Source organism: Saccopteryx leptura, chromosome 3 (assembly GCF_036850995.1).
Source record: "Saccopteryx leptura isolate mSacLep1 chromosome 3, mSacLep1_pri_phased_curated, whole genome shotgun sequence".
Taxonomy (NCBI): Eukaryota; Metazoa; Chordata; class Mammalia; order Chiroptera; family Emballonuridae; genus Saccopteryx; species Saccopteryx leptura.
The window spans coordinates 5,948,127-5,973,444 of NC_089505.1; the positions used below are offsets into that span (position 1 = coordinate 5,948,127).

A 25,318-nucleotide genomic window follows, 5' to 3' on the forward strand; every position below is an offset into this window, starting at 1 on the left:
GCGGCTGTGCACCTGGGTAGTGACACGCGTGGCCTCAGGAGACCTGGTTCTGTCCGCGGCCTCCGTTAGGCTCTCCGTGGATTGTGTGTGTGCTCCCTCAGGCCTTTCTCCTGCAGTGTCCCCCAAATTCTCATCAAAAGCCATTCCAGGTCTAACACCTCCACAACCTGGACTTTCTACAGTCGGCCTCGTGTGGAAACGTCGCCAACACTCGCACAGGCGGCCTTAGCGTCAGGACCTGGTTACCGGTGGTTACCTGTTTTCCTCCAAAGGACGTTTCTTAACACCCATTTACCTCGGGTGTCCAGAAGTCTCATCAAGGTTTGGGGAGCAAAGAGCAGTCTGATCTCTCTCCCCCTCTCTGCCCCCTCCATGCTGATCTCTCTGCCCCCTCCATGCTGATCTCTCTCCCCCTCTCTGCCCCCTCCGTGCTGATCTCTCTCTCCCTCTCTGCCCCCTCCGTGCTGATCTCTCTGCCCCTCCGTGCTGATCTCTCTCCCCCTCTCTGCCCCCTCCGTGCTGATCTCTCCCCCTCCCTGCCCCCTCTGTGCTGATCTCTCCCCCTCTCTGCCCCCTCCGTGCTGATCTCTCTGCCCCCTCCGTGCTGATCTCTCCCCCTCCCTGCCCCCTCCGTGCTGATCTCTCTCCCCCTCTCTGCCCCCTCCGTGCTGATCTCTCTGCCCCCTCCATGCTGATCTCTCTGCCCCCCTCCGTGCTGATCTCTCTCCCCCTCTCTGCCCCCTCCGTGCTGATCTCTCTGCCCCCTCCGTGCTGATCTCTCTCCCTCTCTGCCCCCTCCGTGCTGATCTCTCTCCCCCTCCCTGCCCCCTCCGTGCTGATCTCTCTGCCCCCTCCGTGCTGATCTCTCTCCCCCTCTCTGCCCCCTCCGTGCTGATCTCTCTCCCCCTCCCTGCCCCCTCCGTGCTGATCTCTCTCCCCCTCTCTGCCCCCTCCGTGCTGATCTCTCTGCCCCCTCCGTGCTGATCTCTCTCCCCCTCCTGCCCCCTCCGTGCTGATCTCTCTCCCCCTCCCTGCCCCTTCCGTGCTGATCTCTCTCCCCCTCTCTGCCCCCTCCGTGCTGATCTCTCTCCCCCTCCGTGCTGATCTCTCTCCCCCTCTCTGCCCCCTCCGTGCTGATCTCTCTGCCCCCTCCGTGCTGATCTCTCTCCCCCTCCCTGCCCCCTCCGTGCTGATCTCTCTGCCCCCTCCGTGCTGATCTCTCTCCCCCTCTCTGCCCCCTCCGTGCTGATCTCTCTCCCCCTCCCTGCCCCCTCCGTGCTGATCTCTCTCCCCCTCCCTGCCCCCTCCGTGCTGATCTCTCTCCCCCTCTCTGCCCCCTCCGTGCTGATCTCTCCCCCTCTCTGCCCCCTCCGTGCTGATCTCTCCCCCTCTCTGCCCCCTCCGTGCTGATCTCTCTCCCCCTCTCTGCCCCCTCCGTGCTGATCTCTCCCCCTCTCTGCCCCCTCCGTGCTGATCTCTCCCCCTCTCTGCCCCCTCCGTGCTGATCTCTCTCCCCCTCTCTGCCCCCTCCATGCTGATCTCTCTGCCCCCTCCGTGCTGATCTCTCTCCCCCTCTCTGCCCCCTCCGTGCTGATCTCTCTGCCCCCTCCGTGCTGATCTCTCTCCCCCTCCGTGCTGATCTCTCCCCCTCTCTGCCCCCTCCGTGCTGATCTCTCTCCCCCTCCCTGCCCCCTCCGTGCTGATCTCTCCCCCTCTCTGCCCCCTCCGTGCTGATCTCTCTCCCCCTCTCTGCCCCCTCATGCTGATCTCTCTGCCCCCTCCGTGCTGATCTCTCTCCCCCTCTCTGCCCCCTCCGTGCTGATCTCTCTCCCCCTCTCTGCCCCCTCCGTGCTGATCTCTCTCCCCCTCTCTGCCCCCTCCGGGAGCCCCCGAGAGAACTCTCAGAGTCTGGAGCACTAGCCGCTACCTCAGAGCCCCGGCAGCCTCCCTGGGGTGGGGTGTCGGCTGACTCACACCCCCAGGCCCCGTGGAAAGCGGCCCATGATGGGGCAGGAGGGGGGCCGGTGGGGCATGCTGGCGTGTCCCCCTCGTGGGGTCTTTGCCTGTGACACCCTGGTCACTGCCTCTGACCCGAGCCGTGTCTTCCCCGCCTGGCTTTCTCCTGCTGCTGCTCAGGATGGTCCTGCGTCCTTCTGGGCCACTCGCTGCTCCTGTGGGGCCGGGTTCAGGAAGGAGACACATCCAAAGATTTGATTCTCAGAGACGCGAGTACAGATGGCAGGAGAATTGAAAGCACACCTCTGGGACGGGCTGCTCATTCCCCGCAGTGACTGTCGTGGTAGGTCTCCCTCCAACCTGAGCACTCGGCCTGTGTGCGTCTCTTACGCTCTGTGGAGCCTGACTTGGTTTGGTTCAGTCTGTCACCATGTTCACAGAAAGCCGCCCCATCTGGTTTGCGTGCACGTTGCTCAGACGAGTGCACGGGGATTGATGAGAACACTGCGCGCGTCAGACTCATCGGCGGAGCTGGAAAACGTCTCGTGGGAGAATCGATAACGGCAATTCCTAAACTAAATTTGAGAAACAAATCTAATATTATTGTGGATAAGGTTGGTGGGCGCAGGCGTCTTTAAAAAGGCGATTGTATGCGTCAGTAGGAAGCCATGTTGTGTTTGGATAGCGAGTTCCACGTCCTCTCGTGAAACAAGGACACAGTTTGTTTCAGCATCACTTGCTGTTACCAGATTTTCAGGCCTTACGTGATCTGTCCGTCATAGTTAACCAGTGAGAACAGTGCTGGGTTTACATAGTCAGTGGGACCGACCATCCTGGTTCAGGAAGTCCAGCTCAAAAAATTACCTGACACCATCATTCGATTCAATCAGCCCAAGTGAGCGGAGCACAAAGAAGATGACCGTGAGTGGCTTTGTGGACACGGGCATGGAGTGACCGGTTGTGCTTTGTGGACACGGGCATGGAGTGACCGGTTGTGCTTTGTGGACACGGGCATGGAGTTAGCTGATTGTGCTTTGTGGACACGGGCATGGAGTTAGCTGATTGTGCTTTGTGGACACGGGCATGGAGTGACCGGTTGTGCTTTGTGGACACGGGGCATGGAGTGACCGGTTGTGCTTTGTGGACACGGGGCATGGAGTTACTGATTGTGCTTTGTGGACACGGGGCATGGAGTGACCGGTTGTGCTTTGTGGACACGGGGCATGGAGTGACCGATTGTGCTTTGTGGACACGGGCATGGAGTGACTGATTGTGCTTTGTGGACACGGGGCATGGAGTTAGCGATTGTGCCTGAGCACTACTATTCTTCCTGAGGGCCCGAGAAGAGCTGAACACAGCGCGTTGTTTCAGGATGTTAAAAACAGGATTGAATGGACTAAGTTGACGGTGAAGAATGGCAAACAGTCACAGGGTTGACAATGACCGCGGCAGTCTTTAAGATTTCAGATGTCAGAAGAGATTCTTCTGTATTTAATTTTTATTTTTAAAAGATACTTTTACTAATAATCTTCTTTGGTGGATGTAGACACAACATAAACAATTTGACTTGTTTGTTTTGCTGTATTTTTAAAGTACCTTGCGTGTCAGTCAGTTGTCCCTCAGTGCCCAACGGGATTGTTTTCAGAACCTCCCAACCCCCACCCCTCAGAAGCCCCTTACGTAAATGGGGGTTCCACGGTCGGCCGGCCCATCCGCGATCCCAGCCAAGGCTCAGGTACGGTCTTCAGCCTGTGGCTGGCAGGGTCCTGGGTGGAAACCCTCAGGTGTGGAGGCTGCGGTCCTCTTCCACGAACACTTACAGGAGAGGCCGGACAGAGACTGCACTGCTTTCTCTGCGGTTTAATTAATTAATTAATTTATTTATTTTTTCTGAAGTTAGAAGCGAGAGGTAGAGAGACAGACTCCTGCATGCGCCCAACCAGGGTCCACTCGGCATGCCCACCAGGAGTGGTGCTCTGCCCATCTGGGATGTTGCTTCATTGTGGCCAGAGCCATTCTAGCGCCTGAGGCAGAGGCCATGGAGCCATCCTCAGCACCCGGGCCAACTTTGCTCCAGTGGAGCCTCGGCTGCGGGAGGGGAAGAGAGAGACAGAGAGGAAGGAGAGGGAGAAGGGTGGAGAAGCAGATGGGCGCTTCGCCTGTGTGCCCTGGCCGGGAATCAAACCCGGGACTTCCACAGGCTGGGCTGATGCTCTACCACTGAGCCAACCGGCCAGGGCCTGTGCAGTTTCTTTATGTCAACTAAAAGTACGCTTTTCTCCATGAATTTATTCCAAAATATGTACTATTACCTATCGTGCCAAGCACATGGGACATGATCGCCATGCGTGATGAGTCCACAGGGGGTGTGGATGTGGAGAAGTATGTTTTGGGCATTTAGTGACAGTAGATTTTTAGAAGGGACCTGACAAAGGAAAACAAAGTACCCTAGTCTATGAAATTCTACACATAGTAGGAGCTAAAATAATAAATATTCATCCATTAAATTAATAAAGAGTGTTACCACCATAGGTTCCACGGGCTCTTTGATGGTATTGTTGCTTTTTCCCCCCTAAAACAAACTAAATGAAACAAAGAAACAAACAAGATCTTGTAGACAAATCACGAGAAAACATAAGCACCTCTGCAATTTGAATGCTGGATTTTTATTAACTGAAATTCAATGTAAATATAAATGAAATTTTCTCTTGTTGGTTCATGAAGAGAAGAGCGTCACATTTTATTATGCGACTCCACATATATTGGATAAATAAGTAAAATCTGAAATCGCATAAGTGTGCATAACTCAATTTTTCCTATCAATCTCATTAAGAGTGTCAATTTATTTCCTAACACTCTCGAATCATCATCGTCAGTGTATTATTCTATTTGTAGAAGATATAAAAAGTGATGACCGCATTTATATTCACCAGAAGTGTTGTGACATACTGTCTTTTAATGATATAAAATTAATTCGTATGTCTGTGTTTTCCACCAATGGTCTTTTCCTGTGGTACGCTGCCTACTGCCCGGATTCCTGCCTGATTTCCTTTAACACTAATCTAAAATATTAAAAAAGAGAGTATGTTTCTTTTTGTTGGCTGCACAAGCTGTTAACACCAACACAAAAGAGCGCGTGCTGTTCGTGAATCTCAAACAGCTCTGAGCTCGGATTCTGCGACCCGGGGGTGGTGAGAAGAGCACTCCACAGAGCACAAGCACGAGGCTGTGACACCGTGAAGTCAGCCGCGGGGACGTCACCTGGAGGGCAGGGGGCACTGAGGCCCAGGACAGCTTCGTGACGGGGGCCTCTGGCTGTCACCCACCATGGTAATGTGACAGCGCACGGAAAGTGAGACATGCCGTTAATGCCAGGCTAGCCTTGCAGACGTTTGAGAGAAAGATCACTCCGTGGAATGCGTCAGCTGAAAAATAATACTGACACAATGTGTCCTGAAGCATTTATGTCAGCACAGTTTGTTGTTGTTTTTTCAGACTTCATTATGTTTTATAGAAAAACAATGAGAAACAGAATTCTGTCATACTATTTTCAGGAGCCGAAATCTTTTACAAAAACTAAGAACCAGATCACCACCACCATATTGTATTTTTCTAGAAGTATGGAGATATCTTTAAGTTCATGCCAAAAAAAAAAAAAAATTCTTCATGTCGGTCAATGAATGAGTGTTTTCTGGGCTCTAACTCTGGTTCTGTTACTGTACCCAGCACTGCATAGAATGTAAAAGGAATAACGGCAGGTGCTGAACTAAGGAGCTTCTGCAAAATATGTTTGTATGAAGAAACAAAAAGTCGATCTTGTTTGAAATCTGTGGTACTAATTCGGACTGAAAAGCAAGTTCAGGGAAGAGAGTTAGATAAAAAAGGTAGATTTAGATGTGTGATTAGAGCCAGAATGGACCCTGAACACGATATAGCCCAGGCTCAGCATTTTACTGATTAAGAGAAAAAAAGAAAAACAAGATTCTGAATCTCAGGGAAGCTGAGTGACTTCATCGCACGGCTGGAGGTAACGATGACTCTTAGTGCTCTTTGTACGATTTCTCCAAGTCCCTGGAGAAGCCAGACCTTCAGAAATGCCTTAGGTCGTGGAGAGGGTGTGGTGGAACTGTGGAATCTTAGGACTAGACGCCTCGGAGACCACCTGGTGCAGCTGCTTAATCTAACAACTGAAGACGTGGACGCCGAGAGAGGCATCATTTGTGGTTGTTTTTTCAGACTTCATTATGTTTTATAAAAAGAAAAAAAGAGAAACAGAATCCTGTCATACTATTTTCAGGAGCCAGAATCTTTTAGAAAAACTAAGAACCAGATCGCCACCACCCTACTATATTTTTCTAGAAGTCTGGAGATATCTTAAGTTCAGCCCCCCCCCTCCCCCAGTCTCCGTTTTGATCAGTTGCTGAAAGGTTCCTGCAGGACAGCACCGGTGCACAGTGTTTCTGACGTCCTGCTCGTCAAGAAGACGCAGTCGCTCAGTCCCGTGCGTCTTGGCTCGCCGTGCACCTGGTGGGGGTCGAAGCGGCTCCTGTGACCAGTGTGGCGCCTGCCCTGGGCTGCGAAGCCACGCTGTCCCGAACGGGCTCCTCGGAGCCCCGACCTCAGCCGTGCTCTGCTCTGAGTGCCCCAGCCTGGATGTCCTTCCCCTCGGAGCCCCGACCTCAGCCGTGCTCTGCTCTGAGTGCCCCAGCCTGGATGTCCTTCCCCTCGGAGCCCCGACCTCAGCCGTGCTCTGCTCTGAGTGCTCCAGCCTGGATGTCCTTCCCCTCGGAGCCCCGACCTCAGCCGTGCTCTGCTCTGAGTGCTCCAGCCTGGATGTCCTCCCCCCCCGGGGTCGCTCGGGGCTCCCGGCCACCTCCCCTGACCCCACAGCTCGCTCCTTTCCAGCTCACCGCCTGGCCCGCCGTGCTCCGACGAGGCCTGAATGCTGGCGCTCAGAACCACGGGCGCCACCCTGCAGGGTGACCTCGCCCCGGCTCTTTCGTCTGTGTGGCGACAGGTCTGAGTCGTTCCTTATCATTTCTAATAACAGATCTGCTGTCTGTTTTGTTCACTGAGCATATTCTTAAGTCTTCCCTGCAGACCTCCCACCCGCCCTGATCTGCCCGGTGCTACAGCTGAGGACCCCGGGGGTCGGAAGGCGCCCCCCTCGCGCCCCGGGCCTCTGCGGCAGCGTCTGCGCCCCCCGATCTCCCCGTAGATGTGGCACCGTCCGGGGCAGAGGAGGTGACTTTGCCACATGGCACATCTTCCTTGCTTCTGCCTCAGTGTTCCCTCCAGATATTTACTTCGGGCCTCGCTCTGAAAACATTTCTACCAAAGCAGATAAAACTTTAGTGCTGCGAAGAAACAGATGGCCAGGGGAGCCTCCTCTTTACAACCCAGGACGGGACAGGGGCTAGTTTAGCAATAATGACACTCCCACCCCCCTCGTGTCACCTCTGACCTCCACACAGGTGGTCTTCTGCTCTAGCAGCCCGCCGGGGAGCGAGCAGCACCCCCACGGCACCCCACGCCTCTCTCCCTCTCCGTTTGGACAACAGCGGTCACGCCCGGAGGAGCGGACGCTTACACACGTGCCCTGTGCCCTGTGCTCTGTGTTCCATGTGCTCTCCTGACGAGCCCAGGAGGCGGTGCCGTCTGACCTCCACGTCACAGGGGAGGGGCTGAGAGTCACCTTGAGCCCCGTCGGTGCCTGAACCGTCTCCACAGACGAGACTGAGATGCCGTTGACCCTGGAGACAGGCCCTGACGACTCCTTCAGAGGAGGCCGCCCCTGCACCCCTCAGGCGCGTCCCTGGCCCCGTGAAGACACAAGCCGTCTGCTGAGCACGGGGCTCCAGGGTGACACGTGGCAGGAAGGAGACGCGGACAGGAGGGCATCGTGGGTCAGGGGAGGAGCGTCTGTTTGTGGGTGTCCGCAGGGACCCTGAGGTGCCCAGGCATCACTACCCAAAGAGGGGACCTGGGGTGGGACCGACGAGAGGGCTCGCCGTCCTGCAGGGGTTCCTGGCAGAGGCTGAGGAGGTCTGCTCCGCGGTGTGCCGGTGGTACTGCCCCTGGGCGGTGTGCCGGCGGTCCTGCCCCTGGACGGTGGGCGGGGTCTGAGGACCTGCCCCTGGGCGGTGTGCCGGCGGTCCTGCCCCTGGACGGTGGGCGGGGGCTGAGGACCTGCCCCTGGACGGTGGGCGGGGTCTGAGGACCTGCCCCTGGACGGTGTGCCGGCGGTCCTGCCCCTGGACGGTGTGCCGGCGGTCCTGCCCCTGGACGGTGGGCGGGGTGCCGGTGGTCCTGTCCCTGGACGGTGGGCGGGGTCTGAGGACCTGCCCCTGGACGGTGTGCCGGTGGTCCTGCCCCTGGACGGTGTGCCGGCGGTCCTGCCCCTGGACGGTGTGCCGGCGGTCCTGCCCCTGGACGGTGGGCGGGGTCTGAGGACCTGCCCCTGGACGGTGTGCCTGTGGTCCTGCCCCTGGACGGTGTGCCGGCGGTCCTGCCCCTGGACGGTGGGCGGGGTCTGAGGACCTGCCCCTGGACGGTGTGCCGGCGGTCCTGCCCCTGGACGGTGGGCGGGGTCTGAGGTCCTGCCCCTGGACGGTGTGCCGGTGCTCCTGCCCCTGGACGGTGGGCGGGGGCTGAGGACCTGCCCCTGGACGGTGGGCGGGGGCTGAGGACCTGCCCCTGGATAGTGGGCGGGGTCTGAGGACCTGCCCCTGGACGGTGTGCCGGCGGTCCTGCCCCTGGATAGTGGGCGGGGTCTGAGGACCTGCCCCTGGACGGTGGGCGGGGTGCCGGCGGTCCTGCCCCTGGACGGTGGGCGGGGTGCCGGCGGTCCTGCCCCTGGACGGTGGGCGGGGTCTGAGGACCTGCCCCTGGACGGTGGGCGGGGTGCCGGCGGTCCTGCCCCTGGACGGTGGGCGGGGTCTGAGGTCCTGCCCCTGGACGGTGTGCCGGCGGTCCTGCCCCTGGACGGTGGGCGGGGCCTGAGGACCTGCCCCTGGACGGTGGGCGGGGTGCCGGCGGTCCTGCCCCTGGACGGTGGGCGGGGTCTGAGGACCTGCCCCTGGACGGTGTGCCGGCGGTCCTGCTCCTGGACGGTGGGCGGGGGCTGAGGACCTGCCCCTGGATAGTGGGCGGGGTCTGAGGACCTGCCCCTGGACGGTGTGCCGGCGGTCCTGCCCCTGGACGGTGGGCGGGGTCTGAGGTCCTGCCCCTGGATGGTGGGCGGGGTCTGAGGACCTGCCCCTGGACGGTGTGCCGGCGGTCCTGCCCCTGGACGGTGGGCGGGGTCTGAGGTCCTGCCCCTGGACGGTGGGCGGGGTCTGAGGACCTGCCCCTGGACGGTGGGCGGGGTGCCGGCGGTCCTGCCCCTGGACGGTGGGCGGGGTCTGAGGAGGCGGGGTGCCCCGGGTCTGGGGGCCACAGGAGGAAGAGCGTCAGCTCCCAGCTGCAGGTCGTGGAAACCTGTCTCAACACCAGAGTGGGAAGCTGACCGGGAGCTGCTGGCCGTCCAGGGAGGGACCAGGTGTGGCCGCTGGACATGGAAAGGCCTTGAGTCGAGGCCTGTGGGCAAGCTGACCTCAGGGTGACTGAGTGCCGGTCTGGCGTGGTCCTTCACCATCACCAGCCCTCTGTGCCGATCTAGTCATGTGGCTGTAAGAACGCTGTCAGGTGGGAGAAGCGAATTCTTTTTGGGGCCCCTGGATGGGTTGTGAAGCGGGCCACGCAGAGCCTGCACTCCTAGCGGCCCCCTCACAGCCGGAACCTGCTCCCGGGACAGGGTCTGCTGGCCGGTCTGAAGGGGCTTTACTGCAGCCACAGCGCAGAACAAAGCTCAGAGCTGACGAGAGCGACAGGCTTGACGGGGCTGGTCGTGACTGCAGTTTGAGGACACAGGCTCCATTCACGGCCCCAGCCTCCGTGTCCAGCCCTCCCGTGTCCAGCCCTCCCGTGTCCAGTCCTCCCGTGTCCAGCTCCTCTGTGTCCAGCCCCTCCATGTCCAGCCCTCCGTGTCCAGCCCTCCCGTGTCCAGCCCCACCGTGTCCAGCCCCTCCATGTCCAGCCCCTCCGTGTCCAGCCCCTCCGTGTCCAGCCCTCCTGTGTCCAGCCCCTCCATGTCCAGCCCTCCCGTGTCCAGCCCTCCCGTGTCCAGCCCCTCCATGTCCAGCCCTCCCGTGTCCAGCCCCTCCATGTCCAGCCGTGTCCAGCCCCTCCGTGTCCAGCCCCTCCATGTCCAGCCCCTCCATGTCCAGCCCTCCCGTGTCCAGCCCTCCCGTGTCCAGCCCTCCTGTGTCCAGCCCCTCCATGTCCAGCCCTCCCGTGTCCAGCCCCTCCATGTCCAGCCCCTCCGTGTCCAGCCCTCCTGTGTCCAGCCCCTCCATGTCCAGCCCTCCCGTGTCCAGCCCCTCCATGTCCAGCCCTCCTGTGTCCAGCCCCTCCATGTCCAGCCCCTCCGTGTCCAGCCCTCCCGTGTCCAGCCCCTCTGTGTCCAGCCCCTCCATGTCCAGCCCTCCCGTGTCCAGCCCCTCCGTGTCCAGCCCCTCCATGTCCAGCCCCTCCATGTCCAGCCCTCCCGTGTCCAGCCCCTCCGTGTCCAGCCCCTCCATGTCCAGCCCTCCCGTGTCCAGCCCCTGCCCCCTGATCCATCTGCAAAGCCTCTGACCTTCAGACCCTGGGCCTTTCTTCTTCAGTGATGTCATTGCTCCCAGGAGGACAAGGGACCCAGTGGATACTTCATGTAACCACTCAGGCCGGTGGCCTGTGGGCAGCGTGTCTTCCGCATCAAGGCGTCTCCTTGCCCAGCTCTGGGGTAAACTGAGGCACGCTGACTTTTCGATGTCTAGGACGACATGTTGGTGTTCCCACTGCTGCCTCCATCTGGTCAGCTCTGATGGTCTGGGGTGGTGGTCTGTTTGGCGTTCTGTGTGACGCCCCCCCCCCCCGGAAGTCGGTGTGCTGGACAGCGGCCGTGCACTCACCGCTGTCTCCGTAAAGTCGGCAGGCTGTCACCCGTCCCAGGGTCCCGGTGCCTCTGACACAGGGCTGTCCCCGCCCTGGCCAGCTAAGAGGGGGCACTGACCACAGGTGTCCTCCTCCAGGCCCGGGGGGGCTGGTCAGTGTGGCCCATTACAGGCAGCTGCCGTGGGCACTGCTGGCTCTTCTGGTGGCTCACGGGAAGGGCAGCTTCACAGCCACCCTGGGCACCTTGTGTCAGGATTCATTTTAGACCTGAGGCTGGCGACAGCGCGTCTTTCTGTCTCCGCCATGGCTCTTCCAGAGTTTGTCGTGGGGCCAAGGAGATGACCCTTCTAAGACTGCTGCAGGCGTGTGGCCGGGACCGTGGACCCCGGGACTCACACAGGCCACCAGCCGGGCGCTGGCGAGCCTCTGGCTCACTGGCCTTTTCGTTCATGGTCTTCGTAAGTTCTGCGTGTGGGCGGGAGGGCGCAGAGGCCCCCAGTGAGTCTCCCTGAGGCGCCCTCCCCCTCGGGATGAAAGATCTTTCTCCCAAACACGCAAAGCAGCTCTGGTTCCTGTCCAAGAAACGTCCTCTGCGCTCACAAGGTCCCGGTTTTATGGGCCTCCGTGCAGACGTTTCTCTGCTCTCTTCAGGGCTGATAATGTGGGTTTTATTGTGCACATTAAAATGAGGGCCAAGAGATAATCATCATTTGATTCTGCTCTAAATCACAGCAAATTGCATTCCCCGGGGGAAAACCACACAAATTATGTTTTCTTTGTTTATTTCCAAGTTCTAAAATTTTATTTCTCCCATTTTTTAGTTTCATTTTTTTTAAACACACAATTGCAAAACCATCAAGATACCAACTAGATAGACTCTTAAGTTACGAAGTTCTGGTCATTTGAAGAGATGAAAACATCACAAAGTAACTCAGATGGCTCATAAACGTGGGCTGTCACGTGTATTGTGTAAAAACGTTCATCTACCCGAAAATGTGCGTAACTGAATTTACCCACATTCCTCGTGGCAAACGGGGTCTTCATTAAAGCACATTTAATCCTTGGATTTCAGTACCAAATGCGTTTATACAACTGGCACGCAACAGGGTCCCCTGCGTCCCAGAGTGGGAAGCGCGCGAATCCCGTCCCAGCCGGGGGACCCCCCGCACTGTGTGCCCGTGGTCTCCGCCCTCGAGCTCCGCAGGGAGGGCGTTCGGTTCATCGCTGCGTGGACGAGGTCCGTTGTTCAATAGTATCCTTTGTGGCACCTTCGCTGCAGCTCACAGAGGGCCTGCTGCATCTCAGGCGAAGCAAGCGTTCCATGCGTCATGTGATCACTACCGGTCCTGCCAAGGGGCTGGGCTGGGGTGCCACCCGGCCTGTGGTCCCCTTGCCCCCTGCCCCGCTGAGACAGGGACAGTACGCCGGGCCTGCACCCTGGGGAGGGGGCCCGGTGTCCTGATGGAGAGATCCTTGGGCAGAAGCACGTCTCAGGCACGCGGACGGTCGTGGGTGCGCGAACACAGGAACCGGCGGCATCTCCACTCTGGACCCCAGAGGAAGGCCACGCCGTCCTCGTCATGTGCACAGGAAGGGGGGAGCACTGGGCTGGAGGGGCAGGAGAGAGACACAAGCCATGCTGGGGGAGGACGGGTTAGGACACAGACTGCAGCTGGGTGGGCAGGGCCCTGAGCGGGTCACGGGGTGACCGTCTCTCCCCCGAGTGCCTGGTGAGACTCCCTGAACCCTTTCTCCTCGTGGGGCCTCCGGGATGTGCAGGGGCGGGAGGGCCCTGGGGGCCTTGGGGTTCTCACGGGGGACCCTGAGCAAGGTGTCTGCAGCTCTGAGTCTTGATCTTTCATCTTGAAAACGGTAACGATGCGAGGACCTCTCGGGGTCCGACCCCGTCTCTGAAAAGCCCAGTTCAGCCAGTTGGGTCCGTCCGTGTTCGTCAATAAGAACGGGATTGATTTCTGGTTACTGACGTCCAAGGTCACTCCTAGACTTCGCAGGATCTCGTGTGTGTGTGTGTGTGTGTGTGTGTGTGTGTGTGTGCGTGCGTTCATCGTCAGGGTGGCGGCTGGTTCTGGAGACTCCGGGGCTGGTGGCTGTGAGGGTCAGAGTCAGGGTAGATGACACGGGGTGCAGAGGGAAGGTGCGTCTGCCGCAGCGGAACTCGGGGAGGAGACCTCAGAGACGGATTTGAAATGTGTCGGAGCTGAAATGTTTAGCGAAGCTGAGAAGCAGCCAAGGGCCCCCGAGCCTTCCCTGGTGGCTCTCAGCACGTCTAACAGAGAGTTAGACTTGACAGAAGGTTAACGTGCGGCATGTCCGGCCGTGTGGGAGACACCTGCCGCTGTCCCCGCACAGGAGGGGTCAGCACCTCTGTCCACAGCTGGTCTCCCCTCAGAGCAAGACGCGCACGCCCCCAACCCTGCATTTCTCCTGCCCCCGACTCCCCACTCGGTTTTGGCCAAAAGGCCGAGACACGGTCTGCTCATCACTGGAGAAATAAACTTTCCATGATTGGTCTCCACAAAAGGGCACATTTTCTCTTTTATTTGGAAACTTGGAAATAAGTTTGTTTTTCTGTTTTGGTGTGACTCCGCATCACAAGAAAGAAAGAAAAAAAAAAAGATACTTTCTTCATCTTGGAAGTCCATTTTAAAAACTAAAATATTAGAAAAATTTCTCAAAAATACTTGGTTGGGAAGAAAGTTTTTATTAATTCAAGATTTTTTTGGTTAATTTTAAACATTTTTCAGCTGTTATGTGTTCCATTTGCCGGACGACTGTGTCTCAAAGCCATGACTTTAATTTTTGAAACGGCAAACGTGTCATAACCAAACTGCCCGTGAAGGGGAGTCCTGGGCTCAAGCAGATGTTCATACACCACTTACGACGTGTCTGTGTCTCATGTCTGGCCCCTTGTGTATAAGCACCATGCCTCCCATTTTCTCTTTCTGCTTTCTGACCACGTGTAAAGACGTGGTGGACAGCGTCATGCAGTACGGGACGCTGACGAGTTTTCCACGGTCTCTCGTAACTTTTTTTTTTTTTTTTTTTTTTTACCATTTCGAGGTATGACATTCAGTGAAAATGGAGGTTTCTGAGCAAATTAAACAACAGGCAGAAACCAGAATGGTGAAGCGGGTCGGAGGTCTTGACTGGGTCATGACAGGCTGTGCGTCCTGGATGGGGAGTCTCCCTAGAAGACGAAATGGTCCTGGAAGGGAGGGCGGTCAGTTTCCACGGTAGAAGCTTGACACCTGCGTCTCTTTTCAGACCGAAAGCCTTCTGTTTTCTATTAATTCGTCTATTGTATCTCGATGCGCTGGGCTGTTTCGCTGCGGCTGCAGGTCGGTGGGGACAGTGCGCAGAGAGCACGGAGCTCCACATTGCGCCTCACCAGCCCCGTGGCCGTCAGCTTCTCCCGGCCTCCACGTGCTGCTGTAGTGTGGTGTCTGCTCTAATTGAGGGGCCGGCACCGATCGATTGTTGCTGATTACTTTCCGTAGTTCACATCAGGTTCCTTGCGTGTGCTGTGTGTGCTGTAGGATTTGACAAAGGCCCCGTGTCTGAACCCACCACTGTCGTCTCACAGGGAATACTGTCACTGCCCTAAACATCCTCCGCCCTCCGCCGACTCGCCCGTCCCTCGCCTCAGCCCCGTGCAACCTGTGACCTTTTATCAACTTCCTCATCTGCCTTCCTCGGTGTGTCGTGTCGTTAAAATCGCAGCGATGTCACCCTTTCAGACCGGCTTCTCTCCTTAGTGATGATGTGCGTGTGAGGCGCCTCCGTGTCTTTTCGTGACTCGATGGCCCGTTTCTGTCCATTGCTGAACCATTTTCCGTCATCTGGATGGACCACAGTTGATGTATCCGTGACCCACTGAAGGACACCTTGGTGGCCTCCAAGTTTTGGTGATTATGACTACAGCAGCCGTGAACATCCACATGCAGGTTTTTCTACGGATGTCCGTTTTCAGCTGATTTTGGTAAACACCAAGGAGTGCCGCTCTGAGTCATGTGGTAAAAGCATGTTTCGTTTTCTAAGAAACCACCCAGCTGTCTTCCAAAGTGGTTGCCCCATTGTGCATTCCCACCAGCAGTGAAAGAGAATTCCTGTTGCTCCACATCCTTGTCAACATCTGGTGGTGTCCGTATTCTGGATTTTAGCTATTCTGGTGGGAGTGTGGTGGCCTGTCCCCCAATTACATACAGTGTGGAGTTACCTTTTGCTTGCTTCTTTGACATTGAACAGATATCTTTGGTGAGATATCTGTTTAGATCTTTTGCCTATTTTTTTTTTCTGTATTTTTCTGAAGCCGGAAACGGGGAGAGACAGACAGACTCCCGCATGCGCCCAACTGGGATCCACCCGGCACGCCCACCAGGGGGCGACGCTCTGCCCACCAGGGGGCGATGCTCTGCCCCTCCAGGGCGTCGCTCTGTCGCGACCAGAGCCACTCCAGCGCCTGGGGCAGAGGCCAAGGAGCCATCTCCAGCGCCCGGGCCATCTTTGCTCCAATGGAGCCTTGGCTGCGGGAGGGGAAGAGAGAGACAGAGAGGAAGGAGAGGGGGAGGGGTGGAGAAGCAGATGGGCGCTTCTCCTGTGTGCCCTGGCCGGGAATTGAACCTGGGACTTCCGCATGCCAGGCTGACGCTCTACCACTGAGCCAACCGGCCAGGGCCACTTTTGCCTATTTTTTTTTTCATTGCGTTGCTTTCTTATTGTTGGCTGTAAGGGCTCTTTGTATATTGCAGACATAAGTCTTTTATCAGATATGTGCTTTGCAAGTGTTTCCTCCCTGTCTGTGGCTTTTTTCATTCTAACAGCGTCTTTCATGGGTAGACATTTTAAATTTTGATAAAGTCCCAGTGCCAATTATTTTTCATGGATTATGTCTGTGGTGTCGTATCTAAAAAAGTCATCACCACCCCAGAGTCATGTAGGTTTTCTCCTGTGTTCTCTTTGAGGAGTTGAATGGTTTTGCATGGAACATCTAGGCCTGTGGGCATTCTGAGTTAATTTCTGTGACGGATGTAAGTCTGTGTCCAGGTCACTTTCTTGCAGGTGGTTGTACGTCATCCATTTGTTGAAAAGACTGTCTCTGCTCCCTCGAATGGCGTTCGCTCTTCTGTCAAACATCAGTCATCTCTCTGTGTGGGTCTGTTTCTCGCCCGTTTCTGAAACAGTGTTAATGCTTCAACGTGGTCAGAAGTTGTCCACGGGATGAGTAGGAGGGGGGCCGGAGTGAATGTTGAGGAGCAAGGAGGGTTGGCAGCAAGGGACTGGGAGGTCAGCTGCTGCTCAGAGGCAGGTCCTTGGCCACGGTCTCTTCAGAGCGACCAGAGGAGCCAGGACTGAGCCGCTGCCCTGCTCTCCGTGACGCGGGTCACTGCGGCCACATTCAGGTCACAGATGGAGGCCAGCCCTTTACACAGTCTTGATTGGCGTGGTGACATTCTGCTGCTTTGGGAAATGCCCACGTTGAAAGCAGAGCAGAGGCACTGAAGGACGTCCCCTGAGCCAAGAGCCTGAAGCAACATCTGTGCTGGGCCTTGTTCCCATCAAGACAGTCGGGCGTTTACAGACCTGGGGGGAGGAGGGCTCCACGGCCGTGGCTGCCAGCTGACGGTCCTCAGACTGCGGCCGGTAAGCCAGAAGTTGTGTCATCCGTGAAAGAGTAAACCACCCCGATGTTGTGTGAAGATTGCCTGTAATCTTACAAACCACCGCTCCATGGGATGCAGGAAAGAATCTGAAGAGGAAATTTGAGGACAACATACTTTTAATCACTAGAAAGTGTATCTTAGACTCCTGGTCACGGAGGGACGTGTGACGTCTGGCGGTGGGAGGTCTCCAGTCCTCCTGTGTTCTTTGTTCTTGGCCGTGTCTCTTAGGAACCTTCCTTCCTCTGTCCCTCTTCATGGCTTTATCTTTTCCAAGAGCGCATGACTCGCCCTGAAGCTCATAACCGGCTGAGGGACGCGGGTCCCCCTCTGACCGAGGCAGGAACCTGGAGGCTCACAGTCCCGTCTGCAGGGGTGGCAGGAAGAGAGTGCTCCAGCCGCTCACGGTTGCTCTCCTGACCGGCGCCCTGCCCTTCCTCCCCCGGGACGGGGCTGTGCCTGGCATCCGGTGGGCATAGGCTGGACTGACAGGTGGAAACAGTTTCTCGCCTCGTACAACCTTTGCAAATCTCTGCTTTAGAAAATCTTAGCAAACAGGAAAATAAAATGTCATCAGTTCCTCACTTGGAGATGACTGGTGTCTCCACAGGCAGGTGTGACCTCCTGTCAGGCGCGTCCTTGCACACAGGTGACCCCCTGCGTGTCCCAGGCTCTCTGAGCGTTCCCGTGGCACCAGGATATTCTCAGGTCCCCAGAAGCGTGGTCCGCAGACCATCTCGGGTTACTGGGGAAGTGCAGGCTCGTGGGCACCGCCTGCTGAGTCCCTGTCTTGTGGGTCCAGGAATTTGAACTTGGACTAAGTTTTCAGGTGATTTCTTTTGCAGAGAGTAATATCTGTGAGGTACCCTTTTTTTTTTACATTAAATGTGTTGGTGTGACACTGGTTTGTAAGATTTTTATAGGTTTCAAGTGCACTTTTCTAATACGTCATCGGTATATCACATCGTGTGCCCACCACCCTCCTTCCACAGCCGTACCAGCCCCTTCCCTGACTCCCCACGCCCGGCGGCCACCACACTGCCTGTGGCTACGAGTGCGTGCGTGTGTGCGTGTGTGCGTGTGTGTGTGTGTGTGTGTGTATGTGTGTAGCTCTCTTGCATGTCCCGCAGACGAGGACACCCTGTGGTTCTCGTCATTTCTGTCTGACTCACTTCACTTCTGAGCGATGCTCTCAGGACCCATCCCTGTCGCCGCGATGGCCGTGATCTGTCCTCTCTCGTGGCTGAGCCGTGCTCCCTTGTGTACGGACCACGTTTGAGCCATGCTTCTGCAGCGTTATTCACATGGGTCCCGTTCACACCGTCACCTGATGTAACGCAGATCACTGACCCGATTTCTTATGGGAAGATTCTTCTACTGACTTTGATGTGTTGGTGCTGTGAACAGTTCTTTAAGGAATGGATGTGTTGGTGCACGTCAGTGACCTTTTAGCCGTGATGCCGGCACGCACGACAGAAGTGGTCGAGACGGATACTCCCACCCCAGCCAGGCCCTGGAAACCGCGTCCCAGGACGTCCCCTGGGAGCCGGTCAGAAGTGCAGACCCCACCGTGTCCTCAACGTGTGAGGAGCTGCCCTCTGGAGACCCTGGGGTCTGGCATGCCTGTGAGCGAGCAGCTCCGCTCTCGGCACCGGGACCGGGACGGGGGCTCGGCAGCAGGGACTGTGTGGAAATGAACCGAGGGTCAGAGGCGTGCGGGTGGCCCCTGGTGTTCAGAGCAGGGGTCTCCTTTGGCCTGGGTGTCACGTGACGGGGCCTCCACCTGCACGGCCCGCGCCTGGCCCCTGACCTCTGTGCCGGTCACACGGCCCGTCACTCAGGACAGCTGGAGGCTGCTGCTCCCCACGGCGCCCAGACGCCCCGAGTGTCACGGCGTGTGCCGGCCCGAGCAGGTCCAGGCCGCCCTGCGTGAACCAGAAGAGAACGTTGCCTTATTAGGTGAGCTGGTTGGGGCCGGACTTGCCGTTCCCTGTGCTCTGCTGTTCGGCACAAGTTAAATATTTAGAATCTGTTCTGTTTGAACACTTCTGCCAAAGTGTGTCTGCAGTTTCCCCTGGGCGGGGCGGGGCCTCGAAGGCTGTAAGAGGCCTGGGCCGGCAGGAGGTGGCGGCCCCCTTGGGGGCGTGCTGACCGAGGGCTGTGGACACTGGCCTTCCTGGAGGGGTCCTGTGACCACAGGGCCGATGTCACAGGAACGGGCTCGGCTTAGCGACACTTAAAAAAAAGTTATTCTGTGATTTAAAAATTACAGTATTTATCGGGCTATGAAATGAGCATTAGACATGTTTTTCATGCCTCCTTAGTGGTTCTCTCCTCGCCCCGACTGGCACATCCGTTCCCACCCGGCTGAATGTGGTGAGTGGGCACCACTCAGGGCCACGGCCGCAGGGCCTTCCTCCAACCAGACGGGCCCCCGGGCACCGCCCCCCAGCGCCCTGGTGCACAGGACACAGGAGGCCGCCTCCGTTCCGCGGAGGAAGACGCGGACGGCGCCCGAGGTCCCGGTGTCTTCACAGGGGAGGGCAGAGCTGAGCCCAGGGTCCAGCCGGCCTGAGGCACAGGCCCAGTGGGAGCAGCTGACCGGCTGCAAACATCGGAACGTCGTCAGCCCCGGAGCCAGCGGATTGCGGGGTCGGGTGGGGGATGCGGGTGAGAGGTGGGCCTCCCTGCAGGACCGCCCCTGGCTGGGTCTCGGCCTTGGACACACGGCCCGGCCGGGCCAGCTGGGCAGCTCCTCTGTAATTTCCCAGAGGTTTACCCGCCTCTGTGATTAGGACGCCGCTGTCATGTGACCACTCCCTTCATGGGGTCAGGGCCCCGTCTCTGGCTCAGATGACCGCTGTCCTCTCCCTGATTTTAATGGTCTCACAACAGCCCAGTACAGAGTCAGCGCGTGCCCATCCGATAGCAGCAAGCACACCGATGGCCGGTCATCCCACGGCTGCAGTGCCCACGGGCTGGGCCTCAGGTTCCTCGTACCACAGGGCCTCCCCACCGCAGTCCAGCTCAGCTTGGAAGCTCCCAGACCTGAGTTTCCCCAGGTGACCAGGAGGCAAGAACCACCCAAAGTCACACAGCTGAGGGAGGGCTGAGGTCAGCGTGTGGAACGGGCCTGGCCCCCAAGAATGCTGGTCACTGTGTGTCCTGTGAGCCCAGCCCAGGCCTGGAGGCTGGCTTCCTCCCGGGGGCCCTGTGGTCACCCCGGAAACCGCTGAGTCAGACTCTTCCCAGGCGGAGGGGGAGGAGGAGGTCTGGGGCTGGACAGTGGCCTCTGTCCTGACTGTGGACACTCAGTCCCTTTCCCACCTCACCCCCGGGAGTCCAGGCTGGTGTCTAACGGCCCCTGCACGGTGGGCCGGGTGAAGTGGGGTGACCGCAGCACGTTGTGGGCAAAGACTCAGAGTTTACAGAAGTGACCCGAGCCTGCTGGCTCCTGACTGACCCTCAGCTGTCGGCGGTGATGCCCGCACGAGACCATGAGTGAGTGAGACACAGATACGTGGCCTTGGTCCTGCGACTTCTGTCCAGTCTGGAGGCTGGCCTCGCCGTCCCCGAGGTCTTCCCTGCTATAATTTTATCCGTCTGTCCGTCTCCAAGGGTGTCCTGGTCACACCTGCCCCTCCCTGTCCTTCCTACGACGGAGACCAGAGGACTCGGCTTACAGACACGTGTCCCCAAGGACGACGGTTTCACCTCAGGACTGGCCTGAGGGAGCCCTCTGCCCACCACGCCCTGCGCTGGTCTCGGGGACACGCGGGCAGGTGTTGGGGCACCAACCCTCCAGCTCTGATTTTCAGGATGCAGACCTCACCCCAAGATGGCATCGCTCGTGGTCCGGGCCTTTGTGTGTCTGCCGCACACAGTGGAGGGCGGGTGGCGTCCCGGGGGACGGGACCCTGTGTCCTGGGCTCTGACTCTCTGTGGTGCTGTGGGCGGGGCTGTTCCCACAATGCAGCTGTGGAATCGGACGCAGCGAGAACCCGGCCAGGTGATGCCAGTCCGGGGGAGGGCGTGGTGGGTCAGGGCCCCCAGAGAGCCGTCTGCCCTGTCCAACACGGCTCTTCTTCCTTCTTCTTCCTCTTCCTCTTCTTCTTCTTTAAAAAACAAAAACATAAGCACTTATTCTTTGCTCTGTCCACAAGCAAAGAAGACTCTCTGTGTGGAGCTCGGCCACCTGGCTGCGGGCCTGAGGGTGCCCCGCGTGGCTTGATGGAGAGCTGGGGCCGCACGGCTCGTGCTCAGCTGGTCAGGAAACCGACCTGGGCCTTCTCCGGGAGGCGGGACACATTCTGATCCTTTTTGTGAGGCATCCACATACAAAATTAGACTACTCTTCTGACCTCCTTTTCACAGAAACAGCCCCAGTTCTGGAGGGCGTACAGGGGAGGCTCTGTGGCCGCGTCTTCACAGCCCAGTACTGCTCTGCTCCTCGGGGACCAGCAACGGCTCTGTGCCCTGGGCCTCGAGGGAGCAGGTGACCAGTGGGGCCGTCTCAGTGTTGACGAGGGCCCAGGGGGTGGCCAGCAGGGTGAGAGGTGCAGGGTGGGGGGAGGGCTTGGGGTTCCTGGGCAGCTGGCAGTGCCCAGGCCCTGCGGTTGGGGACAGTGAGTGGCACGCGGAGCAGGGGCTGGGTGGGTCTTGGAAGCTCCGTGGAGAATTAGACGGGGGGCGGAGACGGGGGGAAGAAGGCGACAGAGGATGACTTGGTCTCAGAGTGACGTCAGGGCAAATGCCACGATGAGAGATCTGGACGGGCCGACGTTCGACACGGATGGTCCCTGTGCGTGTTGGGGACGTGGAAGATGCAGGGAGTGGTCCTGATGGGGAGGGGTGGCTGGGACCCTCACCCTCACCCTCACGGGCTCCCAGGTCCCTCAGAGGGGTCTGTCTTCATCCTCTTTTGGGTCCAGGACTCGTGTTTCCCGTTAGAAACCAGCTCTCGGTCTGCGTCCCTTCTCGTCTGGGTCTGTGCTCTGGGGAAGGAGCGTGGGCGGTAATCAGGACAGACCCCGTGGCCACCGTCTTCCTTCCAGAGAAACAGGGTCTGTGACTTACACCCAGATCTGTATTACTTTGGAAATACAGGTTTTGACTGTGAGCTTCCCTTATACTTACCCACCGTTTCCTGCGCTTCTTCGCGAGGCCTGGCCCCAGCTCCCAGCAGCAGCGAGAGGCGGGCGCTGTAGCCAGCTGGGGCTTGTGAGCCCCTCGGTGCGTGTGGGTCCTCACACGGTCTCGTCCGGATCTGCCGTCTCCAGCGAGGTGACCTTCGTGGGGCCTCCCTCCGGTGGCTCGCTGGTGACGTACCCACCTCATGTTGTCACCGCGGGGCTGACGGGGAACAAGCAGAAGACGTGGTCCCGTGCCCACCGCGCCGGTCACTGTCCTGGCAACAATCCTGGTTAGAGAGCCTGTCTTAGAAATCCTCTTCTGTAATCGAATCCCACAGCCGGCCCGATGTGCCACTCACGGGCGGAGCCTCGGCCGCGTGGATGCCCGCTCCGTCTCTGACTGGACGTGGACGTGTGAGGCACCACCACCATCAAAACGGTACCTGTCAAGACCTCCCCTCCAAGCTGCCGGGTCTAGAAAATCAAGGTCTACACGGGCCTCCTTCCATTTCACTTTTTTTTTTTTTTTTGCTTTTGATCATCATAAATGTTGCGTAATTAAAAAGAAAACCACAAAACATTTCCATGACTGATGGAGACAACATGGGTAGGAATTAAGTAATCAATTCGAAGGAAAAATAAAAACCCACATGTGGCAACCGACCTGTGACGGATGAACACTCAGGCTTGGCTTCTCCGTGATCCGGGAACTTGTTGGGCTTGCCCCCCATCCCCCCCCACCCCGTCCCCATGACCCCGTTCAGACCCCGGAGCCGGGCTGGGAGCCGGGCGGCTCTCTGACCCGTCACTGAATTTGTAAAAGGGGGACAGCGTTGGACCTCACAGGACTCACATGCAAACAAGCTCCTCCGTGGAAAGCCCGTACTGGGTGTTCTCAAGTATCGATCTCTTGCTCTCTGTAAGTGGGATCCTACTGAGCGAGCTGTTTGTTATTTTATCCCTGAACTGTTTTCACATGAGAAGTCCCATTTGGTCTCACAATGCTTCACGGACCCCCTTGTGCGTAGTGGAGCCCCCGGTGTCCGCCAGCTGAGACTAGAGCAGTCACATGCGGCCCTCAGTGGAGCCCCCGGTGTCCGCCAGCTGAGACCAGAGCAGTCACATACAGCCCTCAGTGGAGCCCCCGGTGTCCGCCAGCTGAGACTAGAGCAGTCACATGCGGCCCTCAGTGGAGCCCCCGGTGTCCGCCAGCTGAGACCAGAGCAGTCACATACGGCCCTCACTAGCGGACTCGGCAGGGAGTACCGTATTCCCCGAGTATAAGACGCGCCCACGTGTAAGACACACCTTAGTTTTGGGGCCTGAAATTTGATTTTAAAAAAAAAGTACTACGTAAAGTTAATGAACTCAAGTTTTATTCATCATAAAATTCATTCCTGCAAAAAAGCGGGAAATACAAGTAAAAAAAAAAAAATCTACAACCACTGTATAAGACACACCCAGTTTTTAGACCCCAAATTTTTCGGAAAAGGTGCATCTTATACACGAGGAAATGCGGTAACTTCCCTGTAAGAGCCCCTGCAGCTCATATCTGCCTGAGAACAAAGGCACAGGGCTCATCCCTGGTCCGGCCTCCGGCCAGGTTCACACGTGTGGGCACCGGGCGTCTCAGGAGGGAAGGTCAGAAACCTGTGGCCACTGGCGCAGACTGGCACGCCTGCAGTGTGGCGGCCAGGGGAGCAGACTGGCACGCCTGCAGTGTGGCGGCCACTGGAGCAGACTGGCACGCCTGCAGTGTGGCGGCCAGGGGAACAGACTGGGCACGCCTGCAGTGTGGCGGCCACTGGAGCAGACTGGCACGCCTGCAGTGTGGCGGCCAGGGGAGCAGACTGGGCACGCCTGCAGTGTGGCGGCCACTGGAGCAGACTGGCACGCCTGCAGTGTGGCGGCCACTGGAGCAGACTGGGCACGCCTGCAGTGTGGCGGCCACTGGAGCAGACTGGCACGCCTGCAGTGTGGCGGCCAGGGGAACAGACTGGGCACGCCTGCAGTGTGGCGGCCACTGGAGCAGACTGGGCACGCCTGCAGTGTGGCGGCCAGGGGAACAGACTGGCACGCCTGCAGTGTGGCGGCCACTGGAGCAGACTGGGCACGCCTGCAGTGTGGCGGCCACTGGAGCAGACTGGGCACGCCTGCAGTGTGGCAGCCAGGGGAACAGACTGGCACGCCTGCAGTGTGGCGGCCACTGGAGCAGACTGGGCACGCCTGCAGTGTGGCGGCCAGGGGAACAGACTGGGCACGCCTGCAGTGTGGCAGCCAGGGGAACAGACTGGGCACGCCTGCAGTGTGGCAGCCAGGGGAACAGACTGGCACGCCTGCAGTGTGGCGGCCAGGGGAGCAGACTGGCACGCCTGCAGTGTGGCGGCCAGGGGAGCAGACTGGCACGCCTGCAGTGTGGCGGCCAGGGGAGCAGACTGGCACGCCTGCAGTGTGGCGGCCAGGGGAGCAGACTGGCACGCCTGCAGTGTGGCGGCCAGGGGAGCAGACTGGCACGCCTGCAGTGTGGCGGCCAGGGGAGCAGACTGGCACGCCTGCAGTGTGGCGGCCAGGGGAACAGACTGGGCACGCCTGCAGTGTGGCGGCCAGGGGAACAGACTGGGCACGCCTGCAGTGTGGCGGCCACTGGAGCAGACTGGCACGCCTGCAGTGTGGCGGCCACTGGAGCAGACTGGGCACGCCTGCAGTGTGGCGGCCAGGGGAACAGACTGGCACGCCTGCAGTGTGGCGGCCAAGGGAACAGACTGGCACGCCTGCAGTGTGGCGGCCAAGGGAACAGACTGGGCACGCCTGCAGTGTGGCGGCCAGGGGAGCAGACTGGGCACGCCTACAGTGTGGCAGCCAGGGGAGCAGACTGGCACGCCTGCAGTGTGGCGGCCAGGGGAGCAGACTGGCACGCCTGCAGTGTGGCGGCCAGGGGAGCAGACTGGCACGCCTGCAGTGTGGCGGCCAGGGGAGCAGACTGGCACGCCTGCAGTGTGGCGGCCAGGGGAGCAGACTGGCACGCCTGCAGTGTGGCGGCCAAGGGAACAGACTGGGCACGCCTGCAGTGTGGCGGCCAGGGGAGCAGACTGGGCACGCCTGCAGTGTGGCGGCCACTGGAGCAGACTGGGCACGCCTGCAGTGTGGCGGCCACTGGAGCAGACTGGGCACGCCTGCAGTGTGGCGGCCAGGGGAGCAGACTGGCACGCCTGCAGTGTGGCGGCCAGGGGAACAGACTGGCACGCCTGCAGTGTGGCGGCCAGGGGAACAGACTGGGCACGCCTGCAGTGTGGCAGCCAGGGGAGCAGACTGGGCACGCCTGCAGTGTGGCAGCCAGGGGAGCAGACTGGCACGCCTGCAGTGTGGCGGCCACTGGAGCAGACTGGGCACGCCTGCAGTGTGGCGGCCAGGGGAACAGACTGGGCACGCCTGCAGTGTGGCGGCCAGGGGAACAGACTGGCACGCCTGCAGTGTGGCGGCCAGGGGAACAGACTGGCACGCCTGCAGTGTGGCGGCCAGGGGAGCAGACTGGCACGCCTGTAGTGTGGCGGCCACTGGAGCAGACTGGGCACGCCT

At 58.8% G+C, this 25,318-nt stretch overlaps 1 protein-coding gene across 3 annotated transcripts in view; it reads left to right on the forward strand.

Moving 5' to 3' along the window:
* Positions 1-25,318, forward strand: part of SMOC2 (SPARC related modular calcium binding 2) — a 184,753-nt gene that overhangs the window by 85,551 nt on the left and 73,884 nt on the right. The window lies entirely within an intron of this gene.